The sequence below is a fragment of the Rhinolophus sinicus genome, linkage group LG05 (assembly GCF_036562045.2).
Source record: "Rhinolophus sinicus isolate RSC01 linkage group LG05, ASM3656204v1, whole genome shotgun sequence".
In the NCBI taxonomy this organism is placed as follows: Eukaryota; Metazoa; Chordata; class Mammalia; order Chiroptera; family Rhinolophidae; genus Rhinolophus; species Rhinolophus sinicus.
The window spans coordinates 128,125,531-128,145,248 of record NC_133755.1 but is presented as its reverse complement, the minus strand read 5'-3'; the positions used below and the strand labels follow the sequence as shown (position 1 = coordinate 128,145,248).

Sequence of the window (19,718 nt, the reverse complement as noted above, 5' to 3'; positions counted from 1 at the left end):
ATTTAAGCTTACAAACTTGAGTGGGTTTTGGAAAACTGTATTTTAAATTAATTTTTTAAAACTCATTTTAACTGAGATGGGAGTGTGGCAGAATAAAATAGAATAGTCAAAGTAATTAATAAGAGAGAAATATTGGACAAAAATGGATAAGAGGATTTATCTAATGGTAACACCATGTTATTCATTGAACACGTTGAAATAATGGGTGAAATTATCATTTACAGCCAGAGATTATTTAGTACTAGTTATTAATATTGGAAGACTTAACTTTGAACTGGTTCAATAAAGAAAAACTAATTTGAATGCACAAAGAGTTTATTATTAGGCTTTTTCCCCCTAACCTTATATTTGGAGAAAATGGAAAATGGATTACGTCTCAAAAAGGAAATTTTGAACACTGCTTTCCGGGGAGAATTTTGGCATAGCAAGTCTTCTCCCATGTTAACTATGGGGACATATCTAGACTATGTCACGTCATTCCTGGGATACTTTTACTAGTATTCAATCACTAGAAGACAGAACTTCCTTTTCTGACCGTCACATAAATCCTTCAGCATGTTTTTGTGAACACCCTTGCAGTTCCCTAAAACTTTAGCTTTTGGCTCTCTGTCTACTTCTTTTTTACTTATTCCCCTGGGTGTATTTATTGACACTCAAGGTTAACAATTATTCTTAATTTTCATTTCTAGCTCTGATTTTTTACAATGAGTATACATTCACATTTCCTGTTGCCTCAACGTGTATGTTATTTTGAGGATCAGCCAACTTCTGATAATTCACATTTATGTAACTGAGAGTAGTAGACTTCAGTTCTGGTTAATGTGGAAGAATAGTTAAACCCCAAATGCTCTTGCTACAAACGTATGGATAAATAATAGAGGAAATGTAACTTCAAATTTTAAAATTAAAAAATATTAAATTTTAATTTTTCAAGTTAAAAAAATGTAATTAAAGTGCATAGCTAGTTGACAAAGTGTTAGGATAATGACCCAAATATCAAGAGAAAGCTGAACAACAGCTGAAAAACATATGTCAAGAGAAACCTAGAAAAATCACACGAAATGTGGATTCTCTGGTTTGGTTTGCCAGTTTTAGTGACTAACAAGTTTAGTTTTCATATGGAGGTAAGAAATGATGCTTTGAACTTAAAGAAGGTTGGCGGTTTGAAATGAAACTGCTGCATGAAACTAGGACTATTGAAAGGCCTTATTTTCTGTGAAAGGGTGCACTAGAAAAATTTTCTTTTCCAGCTACGTTATACTTTCAGTGGGGGAAAAATAATCCCCTGTAATTACTACTACAGACTTCCCTTAGAGTGGTAGAATACTTACTGTAAGTTAGGTCACAGTCAAGCTGATAACCTAAAGATTGGCTCTGGGATGCCAATACCTCCAGGCAATGTTAGAAGCAAATGCAATTTGACTTTTCAAACACATACCTTCAGCTAAGATATCACAGGATTTCCTGTGAAGATGAGTCCACTACAAAAAATAATAAATGTAAGAGAATACAATGCCCTATGAGCAACAGACAACAAAAACAAAAATAGATCAATCCCAAACTCCAGATATTAGAGATGTCAGTTAGGCACTGTAAAATAACTAGGTTTAAAATCATCAGAAATATAATGAAGGAATTGAAAACGTAAGAATGAGGAAGGTACAATAAATATAATGAGGCTAATTTGGAACAGAACCAAGCATTCCACCTAAAAGTGGAAAATAAAGTCAATAAGATAAAAAAAACACAACTGAATAAATGGGTTAAATAGACGATGCAATACATCCAAATAATGAATTGATGAATTAGGATATAAATCACACACACACACACACACACACACACACACACACACACACAAATCACTCCAGAAGCAATATAACTATAAAAGAAAAATTAAAAGACTTATAGAATAAAATAAAAAAGTTCTATGTACATCAATGAAATTTCAGAAGAGAGAAGAGTAATATGAGAGATGCCAGACCTGAAGACAGAGTGACTGTGAACATTACAGAATTGATTATTCTGAATTGATTGTTTGAAAATCCTCAGAATTAGGCAGCATAAGATGCCTCAAGCAACAGTAGAATTTTACTAATTATCTGAACATAGAATTCTAGTATGGCAGCTATTTTATTTATCATTTGAAAATTTTCATTGAGTGACTTTTTAATTTTTATTGCCATCAGTATATATATTCTTACGTAATAGATTCTTATTCTATTCTTATGTCTTTTTGTTGATTAGCTCTTAAGACCTCTTTTTCTCTATTTTGTTGGCATTTTGTTAATATACTTGTAGGTGTGAATGTCTCTCTATACATTCTGATTGACAGTTATTTTTCTTTCGAAGCTTTACCATAAGTATTCTACTGGAAATAACAATATTTCATTGCATTCTACATTTCATTATTACTATTGAGAAATCTGTTGCCAGTTTAATAGTCCTCATTTTATCACTGATACATTTTTCTCTGGCTGTTTTTAAGATCATCCTGTTGTCTTTGGTTTTCTGTAATTTCACTGTAACTTTTAAAAATAGGTTTAAATATAATTATATTTAACATTATTAATTTTGTTAGTTCTAAACATTTCATGGAATATGCTTTCATATACTCAGGAAGCTTTACTAGGACTTTGGGTTTGACATATTTCATGATTTCCAAAAATATTCTAGAGTGGGTTGATTTGTATCCCTCCAAAATTCATGTCCACTTGGAACGTCAGAATGTGAGGAGCATTACAAATAGGGCCTCTGCAGATGTAATTAGTTAAGGACTGGAGATGAAAACATGGTGAATTTAAGGTAGGTCCCAAATTACTGATGTCCTTGTGAGAAGAGGAGAGGACACAGAGGCACACAGAAAAGTAGGCCATGTGGACATGTGGAGATTGGAGTTATGCTGTCACAAGCCAGTGAACACCAGGACAACCTGAAGCTAGAAAAGGCAAGGAAGGATTTTTTCCTAGCTCCTTGGAGGGAGTGTGGTCCTACTGATACCTTGGTTTTCAACTTCTAGGCTCCAGAACTGCGAGGGAATTAATTTAGCTTATTGTAAGCCACCAAGTTTGTGGTGGTAATTAATTGCATGGTAATTAATACATATTCCAATCATATTTCTTTAAGTATTATTAATCTCACAGTGATGGATTTTAAAGATGTGTTTTAAATCGTTTTATTATCTCAATATCCTAATGCCTAATATTTTTCATCTCCTCATCTCCCTGTACTGTGTTCTTGTCCTTCAGATAAACCTTCTTGTTTATTTGTTCTCTATTTAACCATGTTCAACCCTCTGTTTAATCTATCTTTTGGCTTTTAAAAATTCAATTATTATGTTTTTCATGGATGTTTCATTTTTGTAAATATCTGCCTATTTATTGCTTATGAATGTATTCGTTGTTTCTTTAAATGTTTCATACATAGATGCTCTATAGTCTGTATTTAAAACTCTTCAGCCTTTGGATGTCTAATTCTGTTCTCTGTTAATCTTTTCTATTCTGACCTTCAGTCATCGTAACTTGCTTTATCACGGGCTTAGTTTGTTTTGATGATTAGCCCTTTTCTTGATCTTAATCTGTTGGAGATCAATGTGCCTAGAGAGACGAAAACTTTCCTTAGGAAAATATTTCCCTCTGCTGGTTTACAAGGATCACTATTGTCTGGTGTGACTTTAGCCCCTTTTCAGGATCGTTGCTTAGGGCCAGTGTTTCAGGCTCACATCCCCAAACTTGGCATTAACCAAGGCTCAGTATGCAGATGGCCCTGCGGCTGTCTCAGCCTGCGCTCATTCCAACCATGCACCTCCTGCTTGTCGCCTCCTGGCTTGTGATCCTCCCTAGTCCAGTTCTATTATTTATAACTATGTAACCAAGTATAGAAGTGGCCTCAGGAACACATGAACTGTTTTACATTAGAACGTCTTAGATATTATTTACCATGATAATAGAATAAATGAGCAAAACCAATGTTATCAAGTACAAAGAAGAAGAGATATTATTTGGCAAAATGCAATACTTGCTCATTGTGAAAAATCTCAGCTAGCACTATGAGAGAATTTTCATAACTACCTAATGGTAGTTACTCCAAGCCTATAGGAAAATGTATCTTGATTTTTAGAACGATAAGTGCATTTCATTTAAAGTCACTGTGGGAGGCAGAATTCTAAGATGACTCACAATTACCCTCAACTTAATATAATCCCCTCTCCTTTGAGTGTAGATAGAAGCCACAGCTATGACAAACTATCACTCCCATGATTATGTTAACTTATTTAGCAAATGGGAGAATATCTTTGGTGAGCCTGACCTAATCAGGAGACTCTTTAAAAGGAGTTTTCACCCGCCGATTGCAGAAGAAGAAATAGGAGAGATGTGCTCTGGTGGGTCTTAAAGAAACCAAGCATCCATGTTGTACACTGTCTATGGTGACAGCATGGCAAGGAAATGAAAGGTGACTTCTAGAATCTGAGAATAGTCCTAGGCAACAGCTGGTAGGAAACTGGGGACCTCATTCCTATAATCACAGAGGAATGAATGCTGCCACACCAGTCAGCTTGGTAAATGCCAATCTCTGTGAGAACTGCATCCCAGGCCCACAACTTTAATGGGCAGCTGGTAAGACATTGAGCAGAGAATCAAATCACACTGTGTTCCGACATCAGACCTGCAGAAACTGTACGATAATAAATGTGTGCTGTTTTAAGCCACAGAGTTTGTGATATTTAGTTACTCAGCAATATGGAATGAATATAGTCAGAAATTATTTAAGTGTATCTGCTGTCCTTACTCTAATGGCAATTCTAGCCTGGGACTGTCCAATAGAACTTTCTGTGGTGATGGAAATGGTCTATTTCTGTGTGGAACAATATAATAACTGTCTGCTACATGTGGCTATGGAACACTTGAAATGTCCCTATAGCAAATAAGGAACATAGCAGTTAATTTTATTTAAATTTAACTAACTTAAATTTAAATACATTCATGGCTGGTGGCTAATACAGTACAAAGTACAATTCTAGCTAATGCAATTATTAAATAAAAATAAGTTAACGTCATAATTCTTATAAAGTAACACATTTTCATAACAATAGGATTGCTTGCATAAACAATCAAAAAGAACCAAAATGGAAATTATTACAACCCCTCAGGAAGTTCTACAATTTGATATGTATAAAATAGAGATTCAAAAAATCAAGGCTATTTCTATTCACCCATTAAAACCAATAGAAATTGAAAATTTAAAAAGATCCAATTAAAAATAGCAACTATATATCATCTCATATTATAATTATATTATATATTATATATTATATTATACAGTGGTACCTCGGTTTTTGAACGTCTCTGTTGACGAACATTTTAGTTTACGAACACCGCAAATTTTATGGACCTATGGTATCATTAGATAGTAAAATTCATGCTAAATTTGCCATTTTAGGGGTTGATTTTAAAGGTCTGGAACAGATTAATCCATGTTGCATTACATTCTATGGGGGAACTATGCCTCGGTTTTCGAATGTTTCAGAACTCAAACGGTCTTCTGGAACGGATTACGTTCTAAAACGTAGGTACCACTGTATATTATATTATATATTATAATTATATTATATTATATAATATTATATTATATTATAATCTATATATAAATGTAGCTAAATATGATAGGAGTCTTTTATGTAGAATATTATAAAAAGTTTTTGAAGAATGTGAAGTTGGAACTAAATAAATGGTAAAATATAAACATATTTTTTCATGAATGGGAAACCTCAATTCCACAAATATATCACATTTGCCAAAATTATTCCATAAATTCAACATAATCCAATCAAAATTCCAGCAAGGTTTTGGTAAATATTAATAAGTGATAATCATACCAATACTTATTATTATGTTAGAAAAGTCAAAATATTGTGGTGTTAGCACAAAGATAACAAATAAATCAGTGGGAGGAAAAAAAATCACCCACAAATGTAATAAAATTCTCTGTATGATACAGGTAGCATTAAAAGTAAGTGGAGAAAACATTTACTGTTTAATAAATGGATAATTTGTTATCCATGTTGAAAAGAAGAAAATTGTACCCCTAACTCATACAAATAAATTTCTATTAAACTCTCAAATTTTATAAGAACATTTAAAACAAAAAAAGAAAGAATGAGACAAAAACTTACTTCAAGGAAAGGAAAAAATCTCTTAAACAAGACATAAAAAACCTTGCAAGAATAGATGGATACATTAGACATTAAAATTGAAAACTTCTGTGTAACTAAAGATACCATAAACAAAGTGAATAAATCAATCACAGTGAATGAACCAGAGGGAATGAACAAAACTCATATTACTAATGTTTACATGGGTGACCAAAAATGCTGAGTTTAAAAAAGCAAGCTGCCAAATGAAACATAAAATTTAAAGACCATAATCAATATTTTATTGGTTTTATTGATTTATTTTATTGATTTAAAGACCGTAATCAATATTTATTAAATCACACAGATTTAATAAATGTATAAAAACATAGACTGTAAAAACATGAACCAACCTCTGTGCCTGCCAGTTTTCAAGGGGAGAAATAAATTGAATGAATGGGGTTGAAATGTATCAGTATTGTTTTATTTCTTTAACTGAAAATTATATAAAGATATATAGCAAAGTTATAGTATTTGTTAAATCAGTGTGCTTGAAACAAGTTGTAATATTTAAAATTCAGTATGCTGTCTTGTGCGAGGCATGTCCCTGGTCAATAACATATCTTTCTTTGATTCCTCCAATTATGATGTTGGTTGACTGCTTGGGATCTCTGGTTTCGCACTATTTAATTTATTCATTTTTTCCCTCCATTTTCACATGTAAATCATCTGGCTCCAAAAGACCCACTTCATGTGGTAGGATAGATCTTGAGTGGACTATATGTATCTATATTTCTTGCTCTCAAGAGGATCTGTCTTTTAGGTTTATATCTTAGAACACTATCTTCATTAAACTCTGTCCAATCTCTTTTTGTTTTTTTCCCCTTTTTCCACCTCCCCCACCCACTCTGGTTCAAGTCGTTGTTTCCCAGTCCAGTTGTGTAGGACACAGCTCCCTGGCCCATGCTGGTATTATGAGCCTTGAGCTCCCCATGGCTGAGGCAGTTGGTTGATGGTCAGTCGGCTGCTCACGCTGGCCACCGGCCTCTCATAGCAGCACACGGTAGCCCACGGCAGCACACAGCCGCCCATGGCAGCCTACGGAAGCTCACGCCGACCTCCAGCTGCTCAAGCAGCCTAGCTTCAGGGAGAGCCGTTGTTCACAATCTTAGCTGTCAAGGGTTCAGCTCACTGGCTCATGTGGGAATCTAACCAGCGACCTCAATGTTAGGAACATGGCGCTCCAACCACCTAACCCACCAGGCCGGCCCTGCCCAATTTCTTAGATTTTACCTTAACTTGCATCCTAAATAGTCCCCAAGTTCTCCCATTTGTACTTAGACAAAATGCTAACATTGCCTCAGGAAAAAAAATTGTCTTTGCATCCCTGTTAAATTTGATTCATTATCTTCAGAGCCCATTTCATTTCACTGTTGACTAATCATATAAAAAAGGAAAAGGAAAAAAAAAAACATGCTCAGCAGGGCCTCAATGCTTTCAAACTCATTGCACAAAGTGGAGGATGCAGAGAGAAGGTGCAGCTCTGGGCGGCAGCTGCAGAGCCAGCATCTGGGCTCCGCGATAATCACCTCGTGTGAAGCACACCAGAGGAAGAACGGAATCACTGAATGCAGCGAGCCTCAGACACCTCCATCTGTTTTTCAGTCTGTATTGTGTTTATCAGGCTTGCAATTTGCAACATCTGGCAGTTTTTCTTACACTTGGTGTATCTTTGAGAGGAGAAAAAAGAAAGACAACAGGAAATGCCATTCCTGGTCAGCAGCTGGAAGATATTTGTAATTCAATTGCTGTGTATTTAAAGGCTTCAAATTATGTCCCTATGACTGAAGGGGAAGAACTAGAAGGTGAAATGTTTATAAATAAACGGATTTGTTCATTACTCCTATGGTATATACTTGTATGTGTCAACTCACTCTTACGGTCCTATTTTAAGGCTCCCACAGATGTTTTTTAACACTCGCATCGATAAACATGTATATATCTCACAGCTTTCACAAATAGGTTAAGGTAAGTCTGAATGAAATTCTTACAAAGATAATCTCTAAAAATGTCCCCATAATCTAATAGGTATCCAGGTAAAACTTCAGTAGTTTCTGTCAGTTTAAATCCTCTTTCAGAAACCACTTACTTTTTATTATTTTTAGACCAATCTGCAATTGACCTTATAATGTGTTAGTGTTGATGAAACCATAACTATCAAATTTTGCTGAAAGAAGTCAGTTCCTTCAGAGTGTAGGTGTAAACAGAAAGCATAACAACAAGGGGCCATCAAAAATCTTTCACAATTATCAAAGGATAAGGCAAAATCAATTTGCATTGAATATTTGCTTAAAATACTAGAAATTTTTAATGGACATGTCATGAATTAGGATTTAAGAGTCTATGCGAACTAAAGCTCTGCTAGCTAGTACCCTTGAAGGTCTCTTCTTCTTGTTGGGTTTCACACTGGATTTGCATAGCAATGCAAAAACATATATCATTTTGCTTGGGAAAATTGCAATAGCTGTTTTTATACCAGGTCATTGAAAATGACATTGATAGCATACGAGTATGAACCCTGGCTAAGATAGAGTTACCAAGAGAAGGTCAAGAACCAGAAATACTCTGACATACACAAATATTGAAACAGAGATTTACTTGTTCTTCAAATAGCAAGGTTCCAGTTATTGAGATATTTTTTTTAATTGAAAGGGAACCACTTTCAAACAAGGTGGCTTGACATTACCAGACAGTGTTTATGAAAGAATATTATCAAATTTATAATCTCCAAATTTTGTTTTGATCATTGTTATTTATGTGTTGATCATTTTAACATGTATTCTCTTCATGTTAGTTGACTTGACCTTTTGAAAGTTACTGTTCTTTTTCTCCCCCCATAACACAGAGCATATTTGTTATTTTACTTATAGTAAGGGATACCAGATAGAGCTAGAGTATGTGGGCTGCAACAGACTGTCTTAAGAGCTCCAAAGGTATTCACTAGAAGAAATGTTGACTGTATCAGACTCTTTGCACAGCTTATGTTCTGAGATGCACTCTTTCCAGTTCCCAAGCTCTACTTTTCCAGCCAACTCATTAGGACACATCAATCACTGACAACACCGTGGTATGTGAGCACGCTGTGTTCTCATCACTGTGGTGCTTTCCTCCGGTGGCCTCCTCCCTGAAGTTATATTACCATTTCTCATACTTTCCCTTCACTTTCATCACCCTTCATTTCACTCTAATCTATACCTCTTTAAAATTATTGGGGAACTTGGAGCTCAGCTCCTGGGGAAGATGAGTAGCTATCCTCTACCTTGTCTCTTCCACTGACTGCAATTCTAAATCCTGGACATAAAGCTTGGAGCAGCAATCTGAAGGTCTTGAAAATTACATGATAGCAGGTAGATTGGGAAAAGAGATCCAGAATTCAGAAATCAAATTCCCACAGTGGTGAGTATATAATTTTATTTTTATTTTTTTTTGCCTCTTTTGTCACCCATTCTGGAATAAAAGATGTCCTAAACCTATAAATGCATACCATCAAACAGACAGAAAGAGTTCCATGAGAAACATTCTTCCTGATCTAAGGGCAAAAAAAGAGACTACTAAGTGTTGAGAAAAGCAGGAGAAATGGGATTTTTTTGTTTTTCTTTTTTCATTTTCTTCTGCTCCAGTCCCCAGGCAGTACTAGGTTGGTGGGGTGGCAGCTACGTAGTGATGACACTGAGGCAGGAAAATCCTCTCTGATGGAAGGTACTGTGGTCCTAAGAGCATGAAGCAAACCTCCATTGCTTTTTTTCTCTCTCTGTCCTTCCACCATTTGGTCCTAAAGGCACACATAGTTTCAGGAAGTGTCTGAAAGATCAAGAAGTTAGGTTTCTGGCCAGAGAGCAAGAAAGGGAGGCTGCAAGGAGTTAGAAACACCTTAATAAGGACCATTTTGTATGTTTCTCTATTTATTTCTAGAGTGCCTAATTTGTTTCACAAGGGAGAAATTAATAAGGACTTGATCCAAAGTGGACATTCAAACAGTGTGTGTATATTAAGAAGTGAATGAATTGTTGCCTATCTAAGGAGTTAGAAAGTGTTGAGGTGAGATTACAGGGAGGAGGGAGATCAATAGCAATCCCAAAAAGTATGTATCATCTGCTGGGCTTCCCTCCAAACTATATATGCATAGATCTCACCTTAAACAGCATACCAAAAGTTTTGAGGGCTGAGCTAAGGGTAAATGTCTACTCATTCCAGTGTTGGCCACTGGGTGACACAAATGTAGGGATGATCCAAATAGCATTGCAAATGCTTTGAAAACTGAACTGACATTGCAGAAAGAAACCACAGAAAGCAAGTGGAACCTGTGGAACCTGTGGCCTGAATCTAACCTGGTCAATTGCCCAATGGACAAAAATAAATAAATAAATAAATAAATAAATAAATAAATAAATAAATAAATAAATCAGTAGCCTACTTGGATTTAAATAAGACCAAGAATCTCATATCATAATAATAAGCATGTCCACAATTTATTCACAAATTGGTCTACAAAGAACCAGGAAATTCAAATCATAAAGGAAAATATAGTTACAAGATGACCCAAATGTTGGTATGATCAGGCAAAGGCTATATATTAGCTATTGACTTTCTCCACTCATCTAATAAATGACAGAACCAAGACTTGAGCTCAATTTGTGTCCTTACAAACTATGTCAATTATCTTCATTATTCCCAGTTCAAAAGATGCAGTTTTGGAAGAGTGAATTCCGTGTGAAAAGTTGAGCATGAAGCTAATGTTTAAACTATACAAGTATGTCCATTAGAGTAAGGCTGAGCAACTAAGGAAAATGTATTTGTCATAGTCACATAGGCTGGCATAAGTACTTTGATATAGACGTTCTATATTATATTTCAGTTACGGGGACTTTGCAAACTTAAAGATAATGGATTTATAGATTTACAGGTTAATTAAACTAGAATATATGACCTTATTTTAAAATGATAATATTTTGTTTGATATAAGTAGTTTTATGTGAGTTGCCTGTTTTATTTCCTTAAAGCACTGGGTAACAAACTACAGTGCATGGGACAAATTTCGCTAGTGGACCATTTTTATACATCTGAGAGCTAAGGATTTTTTTCCATATTTAAAGAATTGTTAGAAAAGGAACAAAAAGAAAGAGGAAGAAAAGCAGGAAGTGGAGAAAGAAGAAAGAAGTCATCACAGAGACTGTATGTGACCCACAAACTCTAAAGTATTTGATATTTGGCCTTTTACAGAAAATGTTTGCCAACTCCTGGTCTGAAAAAGGAAACATCTTAATAAGGACCATTTTGTATGTTTCTCTATTTATTTCTAGTGTGGTCAATTTGTTTCACAAATTGGGAGAAGTTAATAAGGACCTGATCCAAAGTGGACATTCAAACAATGTGTGTATATTAATAAGTAAAGGAATTGTTGCCTATCTACCCCAAGCATAGTAAATAAAATAAATCAGCTCCTTGCTTACATCCTTACCTCTTGTGGGAGATAATATTATCAGTCACCAAATATTCACTCCTTGCTCACATCTGCCACAACTCATGGGAGAAGTATAATTCCATGCCCCAGTGATGTGGGGCTTTGACATGTTATTTGTTTTAGGAAATGGAATGTGAACAGATGTAACAAGTGCCACCTCTTATCAGAAGCTGTTAGAAGTATTGTAAGTTTCCATCAGTCACCTTGAACTTCTGCCTTCTGCCATTACAGTATGTTGTATAATAGTTGATCTTTCAGCCTGGCTCCTGCAATAAGAAAACACTTGGAGAAGAGCCAAGTACAGTAAGAACCAGTGGCAGCCAACCAAATCCAGCAAAGCCCAGCCAAGCTGAAGCCATCGCTCAGCATTTGTGTAACATGGTGCGAACTAAATGATGTTGTAAGCCTTTGAGATTTTAGGATTGTCTCATGCTGAAGGAACAGTTGCTTAATATACTTCTATAAAACAAGATTCAGAAGGCTCCAATGGATCCGTACTTAGAATATATGGATCATTGAAAACCATAGTGAATTCTGAAGTACATGGTTTTTTAACTCTAATGAGGAGAGTATAAAACGCATATTTACAAAATGATTTTTGTGTTTTCAGCTCATTTTATGTTATGTAGAATTATGATAGTTTATAACACAGTGCTCTTTTGCGCTCAAGAACTATTTTATCTCACCAATAAAGGGCAAAAGTGATGGATATATGTTGCCACTAGAGTAAAAGGCACCTTACGTTCCAGAAAATTAATGTATTACTGTGACAACTTTGTTCTCTATTAAAAATGAATCATCCTTGAATCATAATCTCTTTGCTTTGGAGGTTAGTATCTCACCCTTAATATTAATTTAACTTTGTAGAAATATGACTAGAAATTGAATAGCCAAAACTAATGAGAAACAAATTAATTCAGAAAAGATTTATAATTTATAATGAACTGTACCAAATATCAAATGTGTTCAGCTCAATAAAGATGGATGTGAAGTCCAAAAAAATTATAATAAAAGATAGTTCATTCTATAAAAATAAAGAATATATAGGGGAATACTGATTAAAAGAGAAAATTAAAAGCTCCAGAAATTGTACATATAGCTTATTTGACATGATAAAGTGCAAGGACAATAAAATAAAGTGCAATTCAGGGGTCCAGAAACAGCCATGTGTCTGTCCTGCTGACCTCCACCAACTCCTGGCCTGAAAATCAGATTTTTTTTTAAGAAAATTTTTATTTATTTTATTTTTTTATTGGGAAATATTGGGGAACAGTATGCCTCTCCAGGACCCATCAGCTCCAAGTTGTTGTCCTTCAATCTAGTTGTGGAGGGTGCAGCTCAACTCCAAGTCCTGTTGTCATTTTCAATCTTACTTGCAGGGGGCACAGCACACTACATGTAGGAATTGAACCGGCAACCTTGTTGAGAGATCGAGCTCTAACCAACTGAGCCATCCGGCCGCCCCCTGAAAATCAGATTTGATAGTTATAATATGTCCAGGTATATTTAATTTCCATTAAATACACATATTACATGCCTCATTTTTCAGGGTGAGCTTTTCAGATCAGTCTGCTCACAGCTTTGGACATGAAGAGATGACGTATAGGACACACCGTTTTCAGGTGGGATCATTGTGACATGTGCTGGATGTCTGACAGTAGCTCAGGGAGAGAGTAGGCTGTGGCTTAAGAGGAAGGGGAGCAATATAAACAAACTTTTATTTTTTCAGGCATGTATCTTGGCACAAATACTCAAGACACATAATCTCTTTGATGGCTGAGATATTGTGTTACAACTTTTTGAGTAGGTATGCACTGTGAAAAAAAAGCCAGAAGTGAGAAGTTTGTGTTCTGAACTTGGCACACTATCTCAGCAGGACACTGAATTGAGAGAACCTCTCATCTGGGTCTCTGGCAGGAGGCCTGAGGTACCTCTTGGGAAGCAAATCACTCTTAAATGGAGAGTATCAAGCCACATACATTATTTCAAAGAACCTGACCCACCGTTAAGGGACAGGTGTACTAACAGTGCGTATTGGGCGCTGATCACTTGCCCTTTCCCGGGACTGCGCTCTGACATTAGAAGCAGGCAGCAGTTGCTATATGAAAGGTTACATGTGATATCAATGACCACATTTCTCAGTATATGAACAAAAAGATTGGATAAAAGTGGAGGAAGGAGAGTCAGGGAGAAAATAAAAAGGGGGCTGTAGAGTAAAGACCAGAAAAGGAGCAGGAATCCCAAGAGGACTGGGACCTTGCCTCCAGAATCTGTAATACCCAGAATTATAAGAAATTCCATTTTTGTACTTAAGAAATCCAGAATCAATTTCTGTTGCAAAAGTAGTACAATGAGGGCAATGTTAAATGTAACACATTTTCTGACCCTTTAGATTTTCCTCCAGTCTCATTAATTCATGTCTCCAATAAATACAAACTAAACACCTAGTATTTTCTGAATGTTGTACTTAGCACTGGTGATGGAGTGGTGCACAAATAGGTACAGCCTTTATTTTTATGGTATTCCAGTCTAGTGAGGCAGACAACCATTTAAGAAATAATTATGCCAACGAATAAATAATTACAAATAATAAAATATTTGGTAAAATAGCAGGTATCAGGAACATTTATAATATGTCTACTAAATTAAAGCTTATATGAATATGTGATATGATATTAAATTAAGACTTGAGTGATGAGTATAAAATGGCCAGGAAAAGAATAGGGATAAGAGCATCGTAAGTAAACAGAACATTTTGAGTAAAGGTTCTGAAGTGGCGGTGAGTGAGGTACTCAGCCTTTGGAAGGCAGTGTGCCTGGAACATCATGATCAAGGGTACAAGCAGTGTGAGATCCAGTGGAATATAGTCAACAATACTGTATTGTACATATGAAATTTGCTAAGATAGCAGATCTTAAAAGTCCTCATCACAAGAAAAAAATTGTAACTGTGTGGTGATGGACGTTAGCTAGATTTACTGTGACGAACATTTTACAATATATACAAATATTGAATCATTATGTTGTACACCTGAAACTAACGCAATGTTATATGTCACTAATATCTCAAAAAAAGAAAGATGCAGTCAAGGGTCATGTTATGCAAAATAAAAATCACCAAATGAAAATTCTATTTTAAGTTTGATATTAAATCATAAATAGGCGTGGCTTAACGAACACTGAGTAAGCTATTTCTCTGTGAAACATTAGAAGCTTAAATGAGTGCTGATACGTAATTCTGGGAGTAGGTACAGCAGCCTAGATCAGCAGGAGATAATTTAGAATGGTGAAGAAACAAAAGAGGATACCATAGTAAATGGATGTGTATCCAGGCAATGGCTGACCCAAGAGCCTCTGGGCATGCAGTTATTATGACTATTGGCAGCGCTGGGCATTTGGTGCAGTGATCTGTGGTTTTTATAGTCCCATTCTCATGACTTAGGCACCAGTTAGTTGTTGCTGTGGCCCAGTGGGAAGTCCCGAGTTTCAGACCTGTGATAGTGCTTCACCTGGGAACTCCCAGAACGATTGGAAGACTTCTGAGAGTATTGGTATTCTGCAGAGTGGGCGCAGATGGAACAGAGGGATACTATTTTCTAATTCTTAATTTGAGCTACTTTTTTTACAAGAGGGAGAGAATGATGATATATAGGAATATTCTTCAATTAACATTAGTGTATTAAAAATTCTTCCACAAATAAGTTTAACTACTCTTAGTAATAAATTATTGCCAACATGTTACTTATCACAAAATATCTGGGTGCTTGAGATGGTGTCAAGAACCAAGAGAGAACTAACTCTCTATCATTCATGTTTGACTCTCAATGCCTTATAGAGTGCCTGCCATGTAAAAGGCTTAACAAACGTTTTAAGTAGATTCATTAGGATTCTCTTTTTTTTTCCTTAGGATTCTTTTTGATTCTTTTTTTACAAGTCATTGAAAAATAAACTCAAACTGACTTAATCAAAAAAGGAAAACTTGCTGGCTTCCAAAATTCTAGGAGTAGCATTGACTTCAGATAAAACTCAATCTGGCTGCTCAAATAATATTCTCTCTCTCTCTCTCTCTCTCTCTCTCTCTCTCTCTCTCTCTCCATCTCTTATTGGTTCTTTTATTCATGTAGTGGCATAACAGCCAGAGGGCTCTGATTTCTCCCACGTACTCATCACTTAATAATTCTAAGCTTGAGAAATGGAGAACTGGCAGACCTTGGTCATTTATCCTCTACGAGTATAGGTCAGAGAGTGACACAATGACCAGGAATAAACAAAATTTCCATGGAATATGTGTAGATCCCATAATGTATTTTACACAGACCAAAGATATTGTCCTGACATTGAAATTAACAATAAAATTTATTTGTGTTTTAGCCTAAGTTCATAAAGTTCATTATCTTGGATTCATAAAGTAAGTAAAGAGTTTTTCTTTTTTTAAATTGTCTGCATTAATGCTAGTTCTGCATAAAAAACCTAAAAACCCTAAGGAAGAACTATTAAAAGCACTGGGAACATATCAAAAATATAAATTATTAAATACATTGTAGATTTCTTATTTTAAATAGTCAGAATTATGACATTGAGGACTTGGGAGAAAATTATTACAGGGATCTTTAATTCCTTTAAGGAATTTATAATCTATTATTTGGATTTCAAGAAGGTTATAAGATATTAATATTACAGATTTAGTGAAGAGTGACTCAAATAATTAAAAGAGTAGTAGTGAGAGAATGAGATTATTTTATCTCCTTTATTAATGCATTTGATTTTTCTTATTTTTCATAAAGCATATTAAAAATGGAAGAGAAAAAAAGATTTGTAGTCATATACTAAATTCAAGATAGTAGTGTAATTACGGATCCATTGTACTCTTAATAGTGACATATGGCCTTCTCAAAGATTATGAACTTTAGGAATTTTATTAACATTAAAGTTTCAAATATAAATGACTATCAAGAGTTTGGTCTCAGTTGAAGGAATCCAATCTTCAAGATTATATTTATAAGATCTATCTTTACAACATTTATAGTATAACTTTTCCCATAAACTATTAACCTAAGTTTGTGGTATATTTTATTGTTCATTTCCAAGGTGAGTTTTTATTCCAAATGCATGTATCAGATATCAATACATGAACAATCATTAGTATACTTCAAGCAATTGTCAGAGTAAATGGGGTCAAAGAATAATCCATCACCTTCGTTAGTAATTATTACTAAATCAATTTTTAATGATAAAACAAAACTTCTGTTTTACACTGTCAATATTCTTTTTCTAGTCTTTGGGATCTCATACATGAAAACAACTTATCTAAGCTTCTTTCTCTACTATTGATTGACTACTTGTTTATACCAGAGTTATATTAAGAATTTTAATGGACGGAAATCTTATATACTATGTCAATTATTATAGTGGTAAGGATGGCCTATAGATTTCCAGAATTCCTAAGTGACCTCAATCTTTAAAATGTGCTAACCTCATCCTTAACCACTGAGACTGTCACATGCAGATTTTGCATTTAGGAACTCGGTTATCCCGGCTTGTCTCTTCAAGCCATAGGTAGTTCAAATTTTCCTGAAATTTTGGTGCATACATGAACTTCTATGCCTTCAAAGAGACAACCTGGCTGCTTTGCACTACCTGAGTAGCTCCCTCCCATCTCTCCCATCCAACACACACCAACTCATGGGAATAGATGAAAACATTTTTTTTCAGTTTCATCTAAGCTGATATGCTATCTTTCCCTTACTCTTCCCCAGTCCTATGTCACTGCAACTTATAATTTACTTTCTAATTTCTTCAACTCTCCATGTCATAGATCAGCCGCTACTTGTTTAGCCTGTTCTCAAGTTTTATCTACACATTCTTAGTCTTCCAGTTACCAACAGTAAAGGACTTTAATTCTTTTTACTAGTAGCTACTGCATTGTTGCTTTCTTTCTTTAATACCTCATTCATCATAAAGTAATTTTCTTCCCCTCTTTTCAATCCATCTTGCAAGCCTCTATTTTTGGTGTTCGGATTCTTTCATCCACCCCGTGGACATTTTAAGTTTTGGTTTATGATGAACTGATGAAACAAATGGCAGAATAACATTTGGTGTCAACCGTATATAGAAGAATTCATGAAGTGAACTGGATTTTAGCCATATTGCCATGTAAGATCCGCAGATGTGAGTCCTTCTTAGCACCTTCTTCAGCTGGGCAGTTAGATTTTCAAATCTGAGCTTTTTGTAAGGAATGTGAAAATTCTGAGAATGATGGGAATACTTGACTGATAATAATACATTATATTTGAGACATTTGAGACAAAATTAACCTGAGTCATATGAGGCCTGAAAATCACGTTTGCAAACTTGTTGCAACGATGTTGCTAACCTTGAGAACTGAAATATCTTTTGTGGGGGCAGAGCCCCAGAAAGTAGTTTCCAGGCTCTCGGCCTCACATAGACAGGTGCTGGCTCAGGTAGTAAATGGCCATCAACTGTGATGGGATGGCCATCAGCTGTGGCTAGTTGGCTGTCAGCTATAACCAGTGAGCCATTGGCCACTAATATAACTGCTGTGGCTACGCTAGCAGAAAAATGGGGGCTAGCAAGAAGATGATGGCTGAGCTAGCAAGTGTGGATGGCGGTTTGCGGACAGTGTGAATCCAGCCTCCATTGAGAGTATAGTGCCGCCAGAGAGAATATAGTGGTATGGCTCCCCTACCTATGGCTCTGTGGGTGTTCCTTTTTGGCCTCACCATATCCTGCGTTCTTGTATGGGGAGCGGGAGCAGAGACCCCGCAGGCCTCCCTGCATGACAAATGGCGCAGCGAGCAGGGTCTCCCGCATGACATCTTTCTGTCATAAAACTATGCTTGATTTGTAAAATATTGCTCTTGCTACTGCAAGAATGTGGATTGATGTATTGTAGAAGGGTTTTTAACATGAGTTGACAGAAGTCTGACACAGGGACGTTGTGAAGATTATCTTCACATTACATATCTCTCTACCTGTTGAATATACTTTTTTTTTTCCTGTATAAAATAAGACTATTTTTAAGATTATATTGCAAATTTGTTGATTTGGGAGAAATATAATATCACTTGTATCCAAAACCAGGTGCTGACCTCATAGAACACTTGGAGAGTTGAGATTTAGTAAACAGATTCTTGAAGAGAAAGGAGATTGAAGAAACACTACCTTGACACCCTGTCAGCAACATGGAAAATAAAATCTAATCTCAAACTTCTAGGGTTTTAGGTTGAAATGTAAGGAGTTCACCACAACCAAAACAAAATAAACACAATCACACAGAATTTTCAAGTGACAGCTGTTACTGATTTTAGCTTATCTTGATCATATGGTGCCTCTTCATTTGCACCAGGTGAGTACGCTTTGCATAGGTGTGCTGGCATGACATATGCTCACCAGGTTGCATGGCATATACTTTATTTTTTTGAATTTCAATCTGACAGTAATCCTGTCAGCAAGGAACTGAAAAATATTCAGACTGTTAGACTGTCTCTCATTTGTAGGAAGAATAAATGTCAACATAAAAACTGCTAATGTTACTTGAGCACTTACTATACCCTAAGAAATTCATACCAGTTCTCTTATTTTATCCTTATCTCCATTCTATAATTCAGGTAATTTCACCTCACATGAAAAACCTGAGGTTTTCTGCTATGTGAGGTTGCATTGTCTCTCCTGCGCCACGCATGTACTGAGTGCTAAAACCAGAATTCTGACCTACGTGTTTGGCTCCAAAGACTGTGCTTAACCCGCCCCCAACACACACACTCACCGCTTCTGCTGCATTATCATAAAATGTTTTCCTGATCATCAGAATACAATGCAGGACTCTTATTACATCAATTTTTTTCTGAATTCTTTTCTGTTGGCATCCAAAGGGAAAAACTGAGTTTGTAAAGATTAGGGAAAGCTGTTAAATAATGAGTTATTGTTTTTTTTCTTTCTTTCTTTCTTCAGTATCTTGACACCGTAACTAGCCCAGTGATATCTGAAATGACTTTCCTTATCTCCAGAGAACTCAGGGTCCCAGCAGTAGTAATTCCTTTAATACTGT

The 19,718-nt window shown here is 35.6% G+C and overlaps 1 long non-coding RNA gene across 1 annotated transcript in view; it reads left to right on the top strand.

The window, feature by feature from the left end:
• The window catches only part of LOC141571686 (uncharacterized), a 448,916-nt gene that overhangs the window by 372,570 nt on the left and 56,628 nt on the right, over positions 1-19,718 (top strand). The window lies entirely within an intron of this gene.